The sequence below is a fragment of the Corticium candelabrum genome, chromosome 1 (assembly GCF_963422355.1).
Source record: "Corticium candelabrum chromosome 1, ooCorCand1.1, whole genome shotgun sequence".
Taxonomy (NCBI): domain Eukaryota; kingdom Metazoa; phylum Porifera; class Homoscleromorpha; order Homosclerophorida; family Plakinidae; genus Corticium; species Corticium candelabrum.
Window position 1 is genome coordinate 6,310,431 of NC_085085.1, and position 13,861 is coordinate 6,324,291.

Genomic DNA, 13,861 nt, shown 5'->3' on the forward strand with positions numbered 1-13,861 from the left:
AATCATTTGTTGAACGTCCTTCGCTTTGTGATGAATCATTTTCTGTGTCCAAGAGCAAAGAGAAGACTAAGCGGGTACGACAGGAATACGAATGTTGCGAAGTTGGAACTAGCGTATTGATATCAGTGTGGAAGGAGGAGTGAGTGCAAGCTAGGGTACGTACAGCGCACTTAGATTGCACTTGGGACAAAGTACATATGGTGTCAATGTGAACGGTTATAAAAGTGAAAGCTAACTATCTTGTAAGTAAATTTGGTGCACCTAGGCAGCAGAGTGAACACCCAGACTGTCTCTCTGTCTCATTGTCCGTTTGTCTGTCGTCCTGTACTTGTTTTAGTGTGCCGTAGCCAAATAATAATTAAGTCTGCATTGAACCTTCACAGAATATTCTATTGAAAATGTTGTACACGTACCAGTCATTGACTTTGTGGCATACTATATCCTTTACTAAGTGTCACTGCATATTGCTCTCAAACGTTTATTTCCAATTGTGCGTACTTATGTGACAGTCTAAACAAATATTAATTAACTTGCGTTTATGTGACAGTCTAAACAAACTACACTACAGTCTGCGTCAAAACTATTGACACATTTCCGGTTTACTTGTACTATTTTTGGAAAGTTTTCTTGTTTTGCTATTTATTAAGAAACCGCGCCAAATTTTTCTCAAACAGCTGAAAATTAGTCACAAGAGCTATTCCATAGTATACGCATCTGCATAGAGAATTTTTCCATCATGAAACGAGTTATGAAAGACAACACCACGATATTCTGTCACTCTACCGCTCCAGTAATAGGAAGCCATCTAAGATCTGCCAACTTTTTCCGTGTTTCTCGCTCTACTGTTTACTGAACTCTCCAAAGACTGGACACTGGAGAAGAAATTTAAAGCAGAACTTCCCGTGGAAGACCAAAAACTAGCTGAAAACTATCGGACAGCTTCAATTAGTGAACATGATGCAACAAGGAACAACAAATCAGCAAACAAACTTGCACATCAGCTTGCAGCGCGGGAAGTTGTCTTCATGCAGTTCTTCCACCAGCAGAAAAACTTCACAACGCAAGTATCGCTACACGATGTGTAAAAATTAAAATTTCGCTGCTAGTGAAGCTAGAAACGAGACTCTGTGCGTCACGGTTTCTCGATTGGCCCGCCAGCTCACCAGATTTTGTACGAAGTAGAAAACTTCATCAAGTGGCGTGTTAAGCTTCATAGGCCTCAAAACGTTCATGAACTGGAAGACGCAATCCAGGCAGAATGGCACTTGCTCACGCCTTGTGGTCTGTTGCCGCTGAATCAACATCTAGCCGAATGCGCCTTTGTCTAGAGCTAGGGTAGAATGCTATCAAACAATGAAAGGAAGACACAAGCTACTGATGCGCACTTGTGAGTTTGTCTAGAGAAGTAAGTCCAGCAAACCTACAAACATATACAATAGTTCTCTTCTATCTAAAAACGTACATGACCTGAAAACGAATGCGTTTCTGCTCACGCCACCCATGGCCACGCCTCCAAGCATAAATGTGTCAATAGTTTTGACGTGGACTGTAGTCTCTTGACAACACTTGCCAAGACAGACAGATGGACAGCCAGACAAAGAGACAGAGAGACGACAGATCTAGGAAAACAGATTAATAGATAAAGAGACAGGGAGGCAGACAGACAGTCCAGTGTAGTTCATGGTGACTCAGTTGGTGCTATTAGTAGCTCTGGTAGCTTATTGCCAACTGTTTGACTCTTAGTTGTAGTTAGGGACCTCTTGGGTCCCAGTTGTCTTAGAACTAGCTGAATTTTAGCATATTGTAGACTGTAATTATGTCTTCTGTAAAAATGTGTTGACAAACAGACAGACAGGCAGACAGACAGACAGATTGTGAATGCAATGGCGGCCATTTGAAAAACGGAGCTTGATGTTTGACTTGCCAACTTGATTCGTGTGCTAACTATCACAATGGAAAAGTGCCGTTTTGAATCTTGTAACTACTCAGGCACTGTACAATGAGTTTTGAGACATATTTGTCAAGTACACAACACTAACGAAGTTCCGGACAAATTCATCAATCCTTTGAATCTCCATCGGTGCTGACATTGCTCTCAATGGTCCCTAAAGTTGGGTCAACAGGTAAGTCAATGCAGAAACGTGATAAACTTCCATCCGAGTGTTCATTCCTGCTAATTTCGTCACCACCTGAAAACAGCACATCGAATGACGACAACACACTGGTTTTGACACCTGTTCAACTTACTGACGATGAAGCTACGACCGATAAAGAATCCAATTATTCGTGATCTTAATGACCCGGAAACGGCAGCACAGTGGTTCATTCAGATGATACCTGTCGAAACTATCATGAAGGCTAGACCACCAAGAACTGTGCGAAAGATCAACTCTTCGTTAGGTCATGTTTTCAAAATTGTTTCTTGAGAAGACAAAGAAAATCCCAACAACGAGCTAGCATGGAAGCTCTACTTTCTGATTCCCCGTATGATCCTCAATTATGGTTTTATCGCTAGAGTTGGCAAATCAGGTCAACATAACGTCAGTGAAATTCACAGTAAATTTCTGAGTTGACAATGGGAAGACATTCTTCGATTTGACACGCCCAGTGGAGATAAACATAAAAGCAATAATGCTACTAATGGGAGATCAGCTGCTCTTCAACTTGTGAAATGTGGAGAACTTTCGCGAGCTGCCCGCATAGTACTAGCACTGGTTTAGCATCTCCAACGTACGATACCGCACAGAAGTTGAGGTCCAAGCACCCCTCTGCTACAACATTGCCTAATATGGAATTCACTCCTCCCACTCAGTCAATTAGCTTGTCTAAAGAGGTGCTATTTCGTGCTATCCGTCAATCTCCACGAGGTTCTGGCTGTGTTATATCAGGATGGCACTTTGACCATTTTAAATCCCTGATTGAGAATGATCATATGGCTGATATCTTTCATTTTGCTTGTTCAATCATTGCTAGTGGTGCTCTGCCAACTACAATTACAAAGTTAATGTCATCTGCATGCTTGATCGCCTTACCAATGCAAAAATGGGGACGTCCAGCCCATTGCAATTAGAGAGTGTCTTTGTTTTATCACTGCTAGAGCAATATGCCTTCAGACAAAAAAGACTTGGAAAGACACTTTAGACTTATTGAACATGGTGTGTCTACAGAATGTGGTCCAGAGTTGCTTTACCATCACATAGCACTGTCTTTAGAATCTCATCCGGACTGGGTGGTTTGAAATCTGATGTGAGGAACACGTTCAATTCCATCGATAGAAGTCATGTCATGAAAGAAGTGTCATTCTCATTGCCAAGCATTTCCAACCACGTCAGGCAGATGTATAATGGCGTTAGCTCTTTAGTATTTGGTTGTCGTGATGGTCCTGTGATTATTCCATCTAAAGTTGGAGTTCACCAAGGTGACCCTGTGGGTCCTGCTCTTTTTTCCTTCGCTATTCACCGTATCCTCGACAACTTACAGGATTCTAACCCAGAGATCACAGTTCTCGCTTATCTGGATGATGTTTTCCTATGGGTAATCCCAACAAAGTTTTGATTGCACTAAACAGCTTGAAAAGTCATTCTTCTCTGTTGGTTTACAAATAGCTGATAACAAATGTGAGTTGTATAGTCAAAATGATACAAATATCTCAAACATCCGTTCATCATGTGAAATACCTATAAAGTGACAGGAGATGATTATTCTTGGTATACCAATCGGCCAGGATTTGTATCAATCATCATCTTGCTGTAACTCTGTTAAATCAGTCATTCCTTTGTGTAGCCAGTTAGTACATGTTGCTGACTTGCAAAGCTCACTTCTGTTGCTCAGATACTGCCATGTGCCCAGGCTTAACCACTCCAGTAGAACAATATCACCAGACGTGCTACAACCAGTTGCTATTGCTCATGACATCCAAACAAGAGATTGCTTCTCTCAACTTCTAGGATATGATGGTTTACCAGAAATGGCATGGAGACAAGCTACCCTTCAAATCAGGCTTGGCAGGTTTGGCATGACATCTGCATCTGCTTTATCGAATGCTTTCATTGCTTCTCTGGCTCATTCCATTTTAGAATTACCCTTACGTTATCCATGCTTGCATGATGCGTGCCAATCACTGATGAAGTCTCCATCTGGATCTCTTGATGAAGCTCTTGTAAACTTAAAAGTCCTTTCCTTCTGACAAGAGCTTGTCTGATTTGATATCAGGGCAGAAGAAAATTCGAAAACGGTTGAACTTCTCACATGCAAAATTTAAAATCACTACAATTTTGGAAGAAGTCTTTACTGGTCGTGATTCAGCTAGACTCAGGTCACTATAAGGTAATGGGGCTGGGGCATGGATCAATGCAGTTTCTGCCTCACAGAGTTTTGCATTGAACTCTTGTTGCAAATTTTGTTTGGCGAGCTTTGTTAGGCTAGGTCTGCCTATCTTCCCTTGAAAGGTGATTGTGGAGCAGCAATTGATAACAGTGGATACCACCTAATCACATGCAAAACAGGTGGTGGTCCTGTCTGGTCACACGAGTCAATAGCTACGGTATGGTCCGAATGCCTCAGAGATCTTCACATACTTCATCGCAGGGAGCTGAAAAATTGATATTCAAATAGCAATAATAGACCGGACATTACAGTTCAGACTGTTCTTGATGCACAGTCTGGTGCCAGCTTTGATTTAGACATGGCCTTGGCACACCCACGGAGTTCTGATGTATTCCCGAGATCTGCTGATACAGATGGTGCCGGTGCTTTGAGACAGGAAGAAAGTAAGAAAATTAAATACAGCTCCGAAACGAAAGTAGGTGGTATCTCTGTCAAAATGATACCTCTTGTCATGGAACATTTCAGCAGATGGGATTTGGATGGTCTCAAATATCTACAACATCTGTCTAAATCATCTGTTGATGAATTAGGGAAACCAAACCCAAGTGAATTCTTAGACCACTGGAGAAAAATATTCTCCGTTCAACTACAGAAATGTAATAGTAACACCATCATCAAGAAGGTCTCCTCACTGTCTAATGAAGATGAAAGCCTCAGCAAAGTAGACCCAGGGTTCTGCCCACGGTGGTCGGTGGTGGTCGGGCCCGACCATCACCTCCCAGACGCCGACCACCATGGCACAGATGCCGACCATCATGTTCAATTTGATGTATTTCAGATTTTCTAACAAATAATTACAACGATTGTGTCATGTGATGTCTGTGGTGCACTTCGCGAGGCAGCCCACATCTACGTAAATCCTCTTCGAGTCGATCGTTTCATTTTCAACTTCTGTCTGGACGTTGTGTCGACAGTCGTCACCTTGAACCTGGTCCTTCCTTCCCGTATGTTCAAAATATTAATTAATATTACCTATATGTTCACTGCAAAGTTCTGGTAAAGGTCCGGTTTGTCTATCCTGCGATACTTTGGGACTCATAGCGGTCCTCCGAACAAGAAGAGAAAGGAAATGATTGTTGACGAGTTGGACGACTGTAGTGATAGCAACATCTCACCAGGTGTCGAGTCAATCGACGACGTGGGTGACCGCGGCGTGACAGATTCTCATTCAGAAAGTAGTTTCTGCAGCGGCACTTCGAAATCAAGCACTTCTAAGCAGTCTACCCAATTCAATACGGATTGGTTAGTGGGCAGAAGTTGGCTAAGGTATACTGCAGAAGTTGGAATGACGTGCTTTTTGTGTGTGAAACACAAACAACGCTCTTTCAATAACGATATATGGACTACTAGTCGACCGTGCCAGAGGATTCGTTTACAAAGTGTCATGAAGCACGAACAAAGTGCAGCTCACAGGAACAGTGTTCCACGGGAAGCTGCTGCTGCATTGAGAACAGGCATTGCATCAGCTGTGAATCTTGCAGTTCCAGCAAGAGGAATCGAAAAAGCTTTTTCTTGTCTGTACTTTCTTGCAAAGAAAAGAATAGCACATACAACGAACTTTGAACCATTGCTGGATTTGTTCGGATTTCTGGGAATGAACATCAAAGGAATGCTTGGTACTGCAAAAATGCAACCTACACGTCAGATAAGTCTATCCAGGACATGTTGTATGTTATTTCTGAAGTCTTATAAACAAAAATTTTAGACGATTTGAAGTCATCCAAGCACTTTGCTTTACAATTTGATGAAACATCGGATTGTACAACAACAGAGCAGTTGGCGGTGCATGGACGGTTTGTCGACGAAGAGAGCGGATTATTGAGGTCGCACTATTTGAAAATTATTGACGTCTTACAGCCTGAAAGTACTGATGGAGCAGCAGTCAATGAGTCTTATGACGCATCTATTACTTTAAGTGCAGAAACTATAACAAAACGAATTATTGAATACACTGATGTCGCACAGTTGGACATGACAAAGCTGAAAGGGATTGGGACTGATGGCGCTGCCACAATGACAGGTGTTTGCAATGGTGTTGTCACTCGGTTGAAGGCTGTCTCACCATCATCAATCGGAGTCCACTGCCCAGCACATAGGCTTAGTTTAGCTGCTTCGCAAGCTGAAAATGCGGTTCCCTATGTAAGAAAGTTTAATATCGTTATTTGTCAGATATTTGATTCCTTTGACAACAGCCGTGTCAGAACAGCTGGCTTGCGTACGGTACAAAGTCTTCTTCAGGAAAAGGCAGGCTGACTGCACCTTTCACAACGCGATGGCTGTGTCACGACAAATGTGTCCAAAAGCTCAAGTCTTCGTTCACGTCCATTGTGTTGAGTCTCCAGAGAGAAGGTGAAGAAAGATCAGATGCGAAAGCTGTGGGGCTGGCGAGGATGATCTGCGAATATCGCTTCGTGTGTACCATGCTTTTGATGTGTGACACTCTACCAGTAATTTTCTCATCTATCAGGATGTTTCCAATATGATCAATGTGACTGCAGCATTATACCAAGCATGTTGTCTTCCACCCTCACATCATTGGAGCAATTGACTGTCTCTGACGGTTTCAATTTGCAAAATCTGCCAGCATTCCTCGAGCAGCTTGAAACGTCAGGCATAGAAATTAAGAAAGTCGCCAACTTAGACGAAGATTACTTCTTAATAAGTGTGCGAAGGCCTTTTCTGCAATTCTTGGTCATAAATTTGCAAGCGAGGTTTGCTGAAAAGTCCATCCTGGCATCATTTAATGTCTTCAACCCGAAAAGATTGCCTGCAATCATGAACAAATCAAGCAAAAGTCAAACTGACAAACCAATGGCTTACGGCAACAACGAAATTGAACTTCTTTCCTCTCAATTTAGTGAAGCTCTCCCTTCAAGTTCATCGGCAGAAGTCCTCAGCGAGTGGAGTGTCTACAAACAGTATGGAGAACTGCTCTGAAATGAGTTTGGGTCAAATCATCACTGACCTTAGTACCGATACAACGAAGGGCAGAATCTTCCCCAACATGACGACTCTGGCCAAGATTTGCAGAGTGATTCCAATACATACAACAAATGTAGAAAGAACATTCTCGCAGATGAAACTCATCAAAACGCGAGTCAGAAATAGAATGAATGAGAAGACTTTGGATGCGCTACTATGAATAGAAATTGAAGGCCCAGCAGACGTTCATGATTTCCCCGTTGGAATAGCGGTTGAACTGTGGTCGAAAAGGAAAAACCTGTGGATTTCATTGTTGTAACTAAACTGTGTGACACTGTGTCTGTGTGTCTTGTGTCTGAGTCAGCCTCAGGGTCAAGTACAATAAAAGACTAATTAGTAATTTAATTATAGACTCAGACACTCTGACTCGTGTACTGTACCACGTGTGACCACGCCTCTTCAAGCCCGCAAACTCCGGCCACCATCCACTTTTTTCTGAGCAGAACCCCGTAGACCAGTTGTTTGCTAGATAAATGACTGCTAGTGATGGTCCTTTTGAGGACCAGACTATCTTTTAGGTTTATTTTCATGTAGTAAGAACTAAATCATTGATAGCTTGTTATTGTAGTTATCATTGTTCAAAATATATGTATTGACAGACAGACAGAGACAGACTGTTGGGGAGAGAAAGCTGAAGACTATTTGAAGAAACTGTCACAGCTATCAATAGACGAAGATGGAAAGCCAAATGCATCAACCTTCAAGACATACTGGAGATCTGTGTTTTCTGTGTGTCTACAACGATCAAATGCTAGAGTGATTGACAGAAAAATAAAGAAGATTGTTTCAAGAGACAGCAACATAAACATAAATAGTTGTAGGTAGAACCAAGCCCTATTGGCTTGGGTAGTATTCAGTTGCTTTGCTTAGATGGTGTATAATAGTTCAATGTTTGAAAATATATGTATTGACAGACAGACAGACAGACAGATACTTTGTTCTCATATAGACTCTACTTGTACATATGCTCAGAATTTGTAAAAGCAAACCAGTCCTTGCAAACAACAAAGTCATAGATTAAGTAATGGACTTGCCCTTGAATGTCAAAGTCAAATAATCTATCTAAATCACCATGATTAGGTGACATTTTGGAAAGTTTTCTGAGGACAACTTTGGCATTGCATCTTTAAGAATTGTAGAAAATCATTTTCTCCAATACGTCACGAACATGGAGGCATCGAAATTGGCTTGTGGATTTACTGACTGTTGTGACATATATATATATATATATATATATATATATATATATATATATATATATATATATATATCACAAGAGGAACACTTACTAGTTGAGGATATCATTGTTATTACCGAGGGGAGTGGCAGCTAATTCTGAGATAAATACGGAGGCGAAGCCCAGGTAATTATCGAGGTATTAGCTGTCACTCTCCTGAGGCATAATAGCAATGATATCGAGATTTGCCCTATGTTCAGTGATTTGTATCATGCAAGGCCATTGATTGTTTGTTTATTTTGAGCTGTGAGTACGTAAATCTTACTTCTTACTTGTTTTTCAGTGACCGTTCTGTTCTGTAACTAATTAGATGGAGTCTATAAGTGCACTTACCGTTTAGTAGCTCATTAGAGCCATATCAAATCATCTGCGTGTTACTGAAACCAGCTGTGTTGTGCTGTTGATCATAGCAATGGTGGGGTATACCCATTTCGCTCGGAAGGATGACGTGGCGGAAAGGGGTCTGGCTACGCGAGACTAGGGTATACGCGTTTCCCTTGACAGTGGTAGGGTATCAGCGCATACCAGCATACAAACGATTTGTACCCGCTGTATCGACCAATCAGGGTTGTCAAAAACCGTGTGACATGATACAAATCTTGATACATACCCTCCTGGAACAAACTCTTCTGAATATTTTTTTATTTCTATTCTTGTCGGGGCAGCATGACTATTAGCCCTCTTAATAATGTCCTGACTACATGGACGAGCAAGTGAAACATCAAGGTCCAAATTCTGTCCAGTATTTGGATCAAAAATGGTAATGTTTGGATGGTCTATATTGATGTATTGATGTCTTGGTTTTGTTTGATGGGTATGGTGAAGGTCAGACAGGCACTCACTCCACCCATTCAAGACTACAGACAGACAGCTTATCAGTTGCTCTGCAATCCTGTAATGCTAAAGTTTTGTCAAAGAAGATTAGCCGTCACGTGAAGAACATTGACTGTATTAGAGATTCTTATTCACTACAACTTTGTTTCCATTAATGTGGCTTGTGTAGCTCTACCTGTGGGTCGAGAACTCACAATTTAGCTGTGGTGCCTTTTACTGATATTCACTGTATGGTAGTATTGATCGTTGAAAAAAGAAGACAGACAGACAGACAGACAGAATGTCAGAAAGACAGACAAACAGACAGACATAGATATGTTTATACAAGAAAAGAGATTTTCACTAGCACACAGACTACGTGAAGTTATAGACATATATGCCTAGAGACAGACAGCAAGTAGAGAGTTGTGTTATTAATATTCACATAATCTAGAAAGTGTATGTTTTTACGGTGTGAAACTATGCACAAACAAACAAACAAACAAACAGCAATACCCATATGAGAGACAAGTGCAAATTAAGTGATTTTACCAGAGATACATTTGTTTCTTACATTTACTTGATCTGTAGGCACTTTAATAGTTTCTCTTCTACACCGTGTATTTTTCTCATTCTTGTCTATCCTCTTCTGTTCACTAGCTGACACTTCAAACACCCTGGAAAAGTAAATATATTAGCGATCACTGATCATTGGGTCATGCAACCAATGAAGGACAGTCCTCCTTGATCATATAGACAGTGACAGTCCCTGTGTACTCGTCACAGATCAATGCAATAACTATACAGTACAAGATACAGAAAACATTATAAATGTATTTTAGTAGGAATGGCTACACAAACCAGCAAAAAGTGGACAAACGAGTGCGGATGGTTCTATTGAGGGTGCCATGCTAATTCACACTGTGTTACAATTTTCTGCAATGGTAAGTTAGTCATATGGTACCCTCAATTTGGCACAGTATCGAACCATCCACTTGTTTGTCTGCTTTTTGCTGGTTTGTGTAGCCATTCTTACTAAAATACATTTATAGTGTTTTTGTATTTTGTTCATTCACTTTTTTTATCAAAAAGGGGAGGGGCTGGTTACACACGACTACAGTGTAAAACATTGTGATAACCGTATTTTTGAACCTATTGCCAAAAATGAAGATAATCTTCTGCCCATGATACTTTGCAGCAAAGAAATGTAACCAGTTCAGTTAGAGAAAGCAAGCAGAACGAGAAACCCTGTCTGAAGAAACTTAGCTATAGTCAGACGAAAATGTGCTTTATTACAAATACATTTAAAAATGAAGTAGTACTAAAGTGCTAATCCCTTGGCTATTATATATCCAGTTGTTCTCTTGCTCACTAGTTCTACACCAGTTATAATAGACTGTAATTGGTTTCTCGCCAACCGTTTACTGACCTTTGCGGAGTAGATAATACTACCCACATCTGTCTATCGACCCGCCCACATCAGTGGAGTAGTCACAGTGTTACTGTAACCCTAGCACTTGCTCACTTCGGTTAATTAGGGCTAGTCTAATTGCATTTCCTGTTTAGCTCTTATTGGTACCAGCTGTGTTGTCTTGTTGACATAGCAACACTAGATTATAGGCTTGTCATCATCCCAGGGTCATTTCAATGCTTACACTGGCGTAGGAAACGTGGGGGAGGCTGGGAGGGGGATGAAGTCCCCTCGCTCTGTGCAAATCTGTTTACGGTCTGGCAAGGGAGGTAGTTTTTGCTTAGTCATGATGACATCCACGGTACACCCCCCTCCCCTGCTCGTGAACATCTTCCTATGCCACTGATAGCTAAATAGAATATCCTGTTTGATGTCAATCATGAATACTAGGTAACCAGCGATATGATCACATCACTGGCCTACATTGCAGTGCAATTACAGCATTTGGATAATCGGCGGCATCTGAGCCACTGTGAGTGCAAGATCCAGATGTTGCTGCCTTTAACGTATGCTACCTTCCTTAACCATACCGAACCTACGCAGAGTAGATAATGCCACCCACCTCTGTTTGCTGACCTTGCCCACATCCAGCTAGTCGTCGAGTCGTGGTGTTACTGTAACCCTAGCCCATGCGCGCCTTGGGTTAATAAACCAAACGGTTTAGAGGTTCACTTGATACACATAGAGAAGAAAAGCAGGAGACTTCAGCAATGCTATTCGTTTTTGCACTAGTGCTTCTGAGCCAAGATAGATTAAGGGCTCAAATGAGCTTTTTGACCCGGCAGCCATTCCTATTCGTCACTAACAGTTGTCTGTAAGTGTTTATTTCGTGAATATTCTTGCTCCTAACCGCAGCTGTCTATATTCACAAGGCTCATCATCAAGTTCACGTTTCTTTACCTTGTCGGTTAGGATAGATTCTTATTCCGGTTACTTTCGACATGCCTGCTACCAGATGAGTCAAGATTTGCCTCAAAACGAGACATGTGACTGGCAAAATTGCAATCGGCAATGTTGTAATGACTGCAGCATCCATATAAACATGAAGCCAAATGCAAACAAACAGGTTGCACTTGGTTTCTGCTCATTGAGACAACTGTGAAACGTGTGAAATTATCATGGCCATTGTCACATCGTTTGCTGCATTCGTACAGCCATAACAGTTAAGGAGTGCCGATTTGAGGCACATTAAATGCGAAACCAAATAGTCCACTGGTAGGCAAGCCCCAATACCAGCTAATTAAATGGTTTTTGGAACCAAATAAGTCTCAGATAATTTCCCGAAACCAATTGTTTCCGGCACCAAGTACCTCTGTACATTAAATTTTAGTATGTCAAACAGACAAAATGAAGTCGCTTGATTATATCACATTATTACGGTAGCCCAGTAACCTTTTTGATATCTCGCGCGCGTACTGGGGATTTCTGTATGCTTCAGGTACAAAGCTTCTACTTTAAACATTGAGGTTCATATCGCTATGGTGCTGGAATTGCAGTAAGGCAAACCACGAAGCACATAGTCGTAAGACGTTTGAAGGTTTGGGGCCAAACATTATAACTTGTGCAACATAATTATGCTTTATTCAGTGTTTCCGCTGGATATTTTGACTAGTAACCACTTGGCTAAACTAGTTTGTTCGTTTGTAGCATTTTAGTTCAGAGCTAATAAAGATTGCCCAAACATCAGACAGCTAACAATCTGGTAAAAGACAACAACAACTAAATATGAGTGCCCATGATGTTCAGGGCATAAACAGAGCATGCGTGATAGATCAGCAGTCTTCTAGTCTTTGGAGCTCTAATGTGTTGCGCTAACTGCCATTCTTAGCGCACTGTAGCGACTGTGCTTGCAAGATCTGGTCCAGAGGAAGGCATACACGGTACACTAATAGCTAGCCAAATTGGCGAGGAGGCATTACCATTTTATCGCCAGCGACTTCTATTTGTGACATTTGGCTATTTGACGATTGTCCAGAGAACACTGCTTTATTGCATTTGGCAGTAATGCAGTGAGGAAGGAATTGAAATTATTAGCCGTCACTGTTCCCATGCTTAGGGTTTATTTAATTAATTTGCTAGATAAATGTTAATTGACTTTTTATGATTTACATTTAACATAGCTTGGTTAGCTTTTCGATTCTTATTTGATTCATCAATTGATCTTTTTGATTGAAGTGACGACAAGTGAACTTTAAGGGAGGAATTTGAATCCAAATACAGTGTAACTTTGTTTAGGATATTGTCTTCATGGACATCTACAGTCTGTATGTATTGTCGATGTAGCAAGGACTCTCTACAAGCAGCAGTGTGTAATTTATAGGCTATGATAGCTGCTGTAAACTAGAGTGCTTTAATTACTTAAGTTAAGTCGGAGATCTGGCCATCTCATTTCTAATGATAATTGAAATCATTTTGAAAGCTTTTTGTACAGAAAGCAGTTTCTATATTGATAAATCATGTAGTGCACATTTTTTTGGTATGCATGGATGAGCAGATGGATTAGCTGAGTGTCAATCTCTCTTGAAAGGACAGAGATTCCTTACAAAGACAGTTACTGATCAATCTGCTTGTGACTTAAGTGACTATGCGATGCTAGTTTAGCAAATGAGATGGAAGTGATGTTAACTTTATAGAAAATTTGTGAATTAGAGGAAACCTGACATTACTTGAAATATAATGCACCAGCTACTTTATGAGCACCATTTATGTTTATAAACTCTTGTTTGTGTACTTTGGTACGGTCAGTACTCAGAGCATGCAATCATATGAAGATGTTGCAGTGCAACAGTAGAGATATATACTGTCAAGTATTTAATTTGGTAAAATGCTCTGTATTCTTAGAGGATGCCCAACTCATTATTGGAGCTGGGACTGGCCATCCAAGCTTACATGTTTTGTCTTTGTCTTTTTCAGGTTCTATATTAATTTTTTTATTTATTTTTGGTTTTTTATTTTTGGGCATTGGTCTTCAC